This window comes from Oncorhynchus tshawytscha, linkage group LG10 (assembly GCF_018296145.1).
Source record: "Oncorhynchus tshawytscha isolate Ot180627B linkage group LG10, Otsh_v2.0, whole genome shotgun sequence".
Classification (NCBI taxonomy): domain Eukaryota; kingdom Metazoa; phylum Chordata; class Actinopteri; order Salmoniformes; family Salmonidae; genus Oncorhynchus; species Oncorhynchus tshawytscha.
The window spans coordinates 48,830,498-48,837,414 of record NC_056438.1 but is presented as its reverse complement, the minus strand read 5'-3'; the positions used below and the strand labels follow the sequence as shown (position 1 = coordinate 48,837,414).

The 6,917-nt window shown below is 41.3% G+C and overlaps 1 long non-coding RNA gene across 1 annotated transcript; it reads left to right on the top strand.

The window, feature by feature from the left end:
- The first annotated feature begins 471 nt into the window (after positions 1-471).
- Positions 472-2,064, top strand: LOC112261091. The gene is made up of 3 exons (XR_002955099.2): positions 472-610; positions 946-1,031; positions 1,166-2,064. It is a non-coding gene; the product is annotated as an uncharacterized LOC112261091 (long non-coding RNA).
- Positions 2,065-6,917: the final 4,853 nt, after the last annotated feature.

The window sequence follows — 6,917 nt, the reverse complement described above, 5'->3', positions numbered from 1 at the left end:
TCTGAGCCTTACTAAGGTCTGTGTACCTTCTGGACAATTGATGTCCTATGGTTCCCAACTCCGGTCCCTGAATACCAACTTCAGCACACATTTTTGTTGTAGCCTGGACAAACGTACCAGATTCAATTCATTGAGGGCCTAATGATTATTGGACAGGTGTGCTTGTCTAAGACTACAATAAAAATGTGTACTGTTGGAGGGGTACTCCAGGACAAGACTTGGGAACCACTGTGACCTACATTAAACAGGTCATCATGTCACTGCTCGTTATCTGTTTTTTCAAGTTAGGACAATGTTTCCCAAACTCGGCCCTCAAGGGGTATACGTTTAGTTTTTTTGCCCTAACACTACACAGCTGATTTACATTATTAAAGCTTGATGATTAGATGATTATTTTAATCTGCTGTGTAGTGCTCGGGCAAAAACCAAAACGTGCACTGAGTTTGGGAAACCATGAGTTAGAACAAATTGACAGAAATCTACGTTTTTTTCGTTATTTCAGAAAATGGGCACTTTCAAGGTTGACTGGGAAAGGGCTGTCGAACTGGATGCGTTTGATTTGGTTTACATCGAGTGCAGTTAGCTAGCTAACGTTAACGTAGCCTCTTAGGTGAGTGTATTTAGTGTTTGTGGTCAAATGTTCACATCTGTTTGTGGCTTGACAAGTTGACTGGGAAAGTTGAGGGACTTGATCATGGTAATCTGGCCAGCTAAATGAACGTTCATTTAGTGGCTGTGTACATAACTAGATTTATGTAACTAGTAATTAAAGCCAAATTGCTCGCTAACTAACTAGCTACTGTACTGGTAGGCTTGCAGCTTGCTATCTAGCCAAAGTTAGCAGGACCGAAGTTTGTGTCTCTGTGAAAAACATAGCTAATAATTTATACATAGCCTATTTACATCTAGGCTACTAGTGATGACGTGTGTATTGTTCCATGGCAGGCTGGCTGGCAATAGAGGAGAGCTGCAGGTCCCTGGAAAGAGAGGAGAGAGGGCCTCGTAACACCCAGTGCTGGAGATCACCCTAAGTATGGCCTGCCCATGTGTGGCACTCCTATTGTACATTCTAATCTAGCACTGTAGCCTATTGTACACTGACATCCCTACAATCATAATACTGCACCTTCAACAAACTCTCCTAACAAACCCTGTCCACCTCCAGCTCCACATGGCTCTGTGCTATGCGGTGGACCCAAACTAAGTGTAGCACAGGAGGCTGCTGAGGGGAGGACGGCTCATAATAAGGACTGGACTGGACCATGTGTTCGATTACATTCCATTAATTCTGTTCCCCAACCATTACCATGAGCCCGACCTACAAAAATTAAAGTGCCACCGGCCACCTGTGGAGCGCAGTTGTCCGTCAAGTGTGCAGGACCTGTCCCTTCCCCACGCCCTCCTGCACCGCCAGGACCCACCGTGAACGCCTCCCCACCATCGTATCCATGACCTGCTGCTCAACACACGAGGCCCGGTCAGTGGTCAAAAACATACTGCTACTTCCTACCTGACGGGTAAGAGGACATCACTACTTACATAATCAATCAATCTTGCAAATTGAAATACTGATCAAAAATATAAACGCAACATGCAAGAATTTCAAAGATTTTATGGCATTACAGTTCATTTAAGGAAATCAGTCAATTGTGAAAAAAATCATTAGGCCCTAATCTATTGATTTCACGTCAGTTGGTCACAAGATGCCTTTAAAAGAAAAGTCACCACAACAGCACGTCAATGGGACTCAGGATCTCGTCACAGTATCTCTGTGCATTCAAACTGACATCGATAAAATGCAATTGTTTGTTGTCCATAGCTAATGCCTGCCCATACCATAATCCCACCGCCACTATCAGCACTCTGTTCACGACATTGACATCAGCAAATCGCTCGCCCACATGACGCCATACACGTGGTCTGCGGTTGTGAGCTCGATTAGACATACTGCCAAATTCTTTAAAATTATGTTGAACATTCAAGTCTCTGGGAACAGCTCTGGACATTCCTGCAGTCAGCATGCCAATTACACGCTCCCTGAAAACTTGAGACATCTGTGGCATTGTGCTGTGACAAAACGGAACATTTTAGTGGCCTTTTATTGTCCCCAGCACAAGGTGAACCTGTTTAATGATCATGTTGTTTAATCAGCTTCTTGAATTCCCACACCTGTCAGGTGGATGGATTATCTTGGCAAAGAAGAAATGCTTACTAACAGGGATGTAAACAAATTTGTGCACAACATTTGAGAGAAATAAGCATTGTGTGTTTTCTTAGCTCATGAAACATGGTACCAACACTTTATATGTTGCATTTATATTTTTGTTCAGTGTATATGGCCTTTTTTTCTTACATGAGCAGTTGTCAAATAGTGATTTTACAGTAACTCTGCCTACACTAGAGAAACCCGGGACATACAGGGCACCATTGCTCCTGCCATCTCTTTCTCCCTGTGTGACATCATATCCTGTTTAGGCACCTGGCCAGCCAACTGCAGGTGGGCTCTCCTTGTGAACTTGAGGCTCGTGCTGCTCCTACCCCTAAAACACACACACACACACACACACTATTAGGAGTGTTACCCTACTTACATGTTTGTGTGTAAGAGGTGATGGATGATAAGCCACTGTTTGAGAAGAGGCCTCTGGTCTGAGAGGAGGACATGCAGATGCACTCGAAGTTCCTGGACTGAAAGGTGAAAGGTGACATATTAGTCTTAACCCCTGAAATGAACCAACATCAGTCTAGTTCATCCATAGGCTTGGCAACCTTTTCTTTAATATAATTCAGTCACCATCAGAGGGCAAATATTTCCTCAACAAAAATATACTAGTCGATACCCATAGACTTCCTGTCATTGTGCTAACGCTAGTTGGCATTGGCTCACAAAACTACCTCTAAATTCCTTCATACTAGACACAGACATAGAAATGGTATCCATGAATTAATCTGACTCTGGGGAAGTAGAGAAAGGGCCTCATTGACAAAAATCAGAAGTTTACTTTCCAATATGCTTTATACATTTTTATTTGTCTATTCATATGACAAATCTTACAAAATCTTACAAAAATGACAAACTCAATCTGATTATGATAAGCAAGACGAACAGCAAAAGGTATTACTTTTTCCATAAGTGTGTGCTTGAGGGGGATTATTTAAGTGGGTATGACCAACATATTGGCTCACCTGCAAAGACCACAGGTGAATGTGAGTGAAAAGTGAACATCTCTAGTAAATTTGATCTATGTTCATTAGAAGACAAGTGACCCAATACCGTACATTCAAATTAAAATATGTATGGCACAGTAACTTAATCCTAACTTTACATCCGGTATAAAGTATGCAGTGATGCAGCTTGTGTGCAACCATGCTACTGTCTCAACCTACACCTGGATTGCTACCTACAGTTGAAGTCGGAAGTTTACATACACCTTAGCCAAATACATTTAAACTCAGTTTTTCACAATTCCTGACATTTAATCCTAGTAAAAAGTCCCTGTCTTAGGTCAGTTAGGATCACCACTTAATTTTAAGAATGTGAAATGTCAGAACAATTAGTAGAGAGAATAATTTATTTCAGCTTTTGTATGTAAACGTCTGACCCACTGGGAATGTGATATTTCTTTCATCACATTCCCAGTGGGTCAGAAGTTTACATACAATCAATTAGTATTTGGTAGCATTGCCTTTTAAATTGTTTAACTTGGGTCAAATGTTTTGGGTAGCCTTCCACAAGCTTCCCACAATAAGTTAGGTGAATTTTGGCCCATTCTTCCTGACAGAGCTGGTGTAACTGAGTCAGGTTTGTAGGCCTCCATGCTCGCACACGCTTTTTCAGTTCTGCCCTCAAATTTTCTATGGGATTGAGGTCAGGGCTTTGTGATGGTCACTCCAATACCTTGATTTTGTTGTCCTTAAGCCATTTTTGCCACAACTTTAGAAGTATGCTTGGGGTCATTGTCCATTTGGAAGACCCATTTGCGACTAAGCTTTAACTTCCTGACTAATGTCTTGATGTTGCTTCAATATATCGACAATTTTCCTGCCTCATGCTGCCATCTATTTTGTGAAGTGCACCAGTCCCTCCTGCAGCAAAGCACCCCTACAACATGATACTGCCACCCCTGTGCTTCACGGTTGGGATGGTGTTCTTCGGCTTGCAAGCCTCCCCCTTTTCCCTCCAAACATAACGATGGTCATTATGGCCAAACAGTTCTGTTTTTGTTTCATCAGGCCAGAGGACATTTCTCCAAAAAGTATCTTTTGTCCCCATGGCAAACTGTAATCTGTTTTTTTTATGGCGGTTTTGGAGCGGTGACTTCATCCTTGCCGAGTGGCCTTTCAGGTTATGCTGATTTAGGACTCGTTTTACTGTGGATCTAGATACTTTTGTACCTGTTTCCTCCAGCATCTTCACAAGGTCCTTTGCTGTTGTTCTGGGATTGATTTGCACTTTTCGCAGCAAAGTACCTTAATCTCTAGGAGACAGAATGCTTCAACTTCCTGAGCGGTATGACAGCTGCGTGGTCCCATGGTCTTTATACTTGCGTACTGTTGTTTGTACAGATGAACGTGGTACCTTCAGGCGTTTGGAAATTGCTCCCAAAGATGAACCAGACTTGTGGAGGTCTTGGCTGATTTCTTTGGATTTTTCCCATGATGTCAAGCAAAGAAGCACTGAGTTTGAAGATAGGCCTTGAAATACATCCACAGGTACACCCCCAATTGACTCAAATGATGTCAATTATCATCATTTTCTGGAATTTTCCAAGCTGTTTAAAGGCACAGTCAACTTAGTGTATGCAAACTTCTGACCCACTGGAATTGTGATACAATTAAATGTAAGTGAAATAATCTGTCTGTAAACAATTGTTGGAAAAATTACTTGTCATGCACAAAGTAGATGTCCTAACCGACTAGCTAAAACTATAGTTTGTTAACAAGAAATTTGTGGAGTGGTTGAAAAACAAGTTTTAATGACTCCAACCTAAGTGTACGTAAACTTCCGACTTCAACTGTATGAAATTATTGTATAGTGAACTTGAATATGTTTTCATTGACAAATAAATACAACAACCAAACCATTTTAGATGATAGAAAGCTATGGAGATACCCAAAACATCCTCACCAGTCACGTTTGTCTGCTTTTGTGAGTTGTGTTCTGATGTCTGACCTAGAGCTGATTGATTAAATCTGCACCCTAATCACATCAACACTCAGTCGGTTTAGGACCTGGCGGGCTCTGATCTTGAATAGGTTGCTCTGCACTTACCACTTGTGAGTGAAGAGGAGGAGAAAAGAACGGTGGGGATCAGATTGTTGTAAACACACATTCACATTACTACCAGAGGGAAGGCCGTTAACTAACGTCCAGCTCGGCACATCTTTGGGGAGAAACCACCCACAGGGCTGAGCTGTCAGCTGACATAACGTTGAAGAGACAAACAAACGGTCATTAACCACAGACTACATACTGAACAAGCCCAAAGACCATAAAGACAATGAGCAATGTATTCAGCTTCATGTGGCCATGCAATGTGTGCCTTCCAGTTCTTAATTTTCAGTCCTTTCATTAGAAGAAACATAGATACAGTGCCTTCCGAAAGTATTCATAACCCTTGACTTATTCCATATTTTGTTGTTACAGCCTGAATTCAAAATGGTTTAAATATATATACATTTTTTTTCTCACCAATCTACACACAAAGTGAAAATATGTTTTTAGAAAATGAAATACAGAAATCTCATTTGCATAAGGATTCACACCCCTGAGTCGATGTTTTGTAGAAACACCTTTGGCGGGTTGCCATCAAAGATTTGGGTCTATTCATTATTCGTTCTGTCTTCACCAGTCTCCCAGTCACATCTGGTGAAAAGCATCCCTATAACATAATGCTGCCGCCACTAGGCTTTGAGGTAGGGATGGCGTTAGACATTTGCTGATCTGTGCCTGTTCTTCTTCAGACATAGCGCTTTGCATTCAGGCCAAATAGTTACATTTTTGTCTCATCGGACCACAGAATATTTTGCCTTATGAGCTCAGTCGTTCGCATGCCTTTTTGAAAACTCCAGGCATGCGGTCATGTGCCTTTTTATCAGAAGTGGCTTCCGTCTGGCCACTCTCCCATAAAGCCCAGATTGGTGAAGTGCTGTAGAAACTATTCTGGCAGGTTCTCTCATCTCAGCCAAGGAACCCTGTAGTTCTGTCAGTGGTCATTGGGCTCTTGGTCACCTCCCTGACCAAGGTCCTTCTTGCCTGGTTGCTCAGTCAAGGTCGGACGGCCAGCTCTAGGCAGAGTCTGGGTAGTTCCGTATTCTTTTTACATTTCCCAATGATGGAGACCACTGTGCTCTTAGAAACTTAACACTCTAGAGATTGTTTTATATCCTTCCACATAAACAGTACCAGTCAAATGTTGACACACCTACTCATTCAAGAGTTTTTCTTTATTTGTACTATTTTCTACATTGCAGAATTATAGTGAAGACAACATAACTATGAAATAACACATATGGAATCATGTAGTAACCAAATTTGATTTGGCCACATGTGAACTCCATTGAAGTTGTAGTGATGATCAAAGGAAATTGGATGCAGCTGAGCTCAATTTGGAGTGTTGTAGAAAAGGGGTGTGTATACTTGCATTATTAAATTAAATTTTGTTCTTTCATTTTCAATAAATGTTCAAATATTTCTAAAAGTACGTTTTCACTTTGTCATTATGGTGTGTTTGTTTTTAGATGGGTGAGAAAAAAAATCTATTTAATCCATTTTGAATTCAGGCTGTAACATGTGTAAGTCAAGGCGTATGACTACTTTCTGAAGCGACTGTAATTGTGTTAGACATGAATAAACAAGCAGTTTATGATACACTGTAATTACATGGCGACGAGAGCTGACAGTGACATCTCTGCCT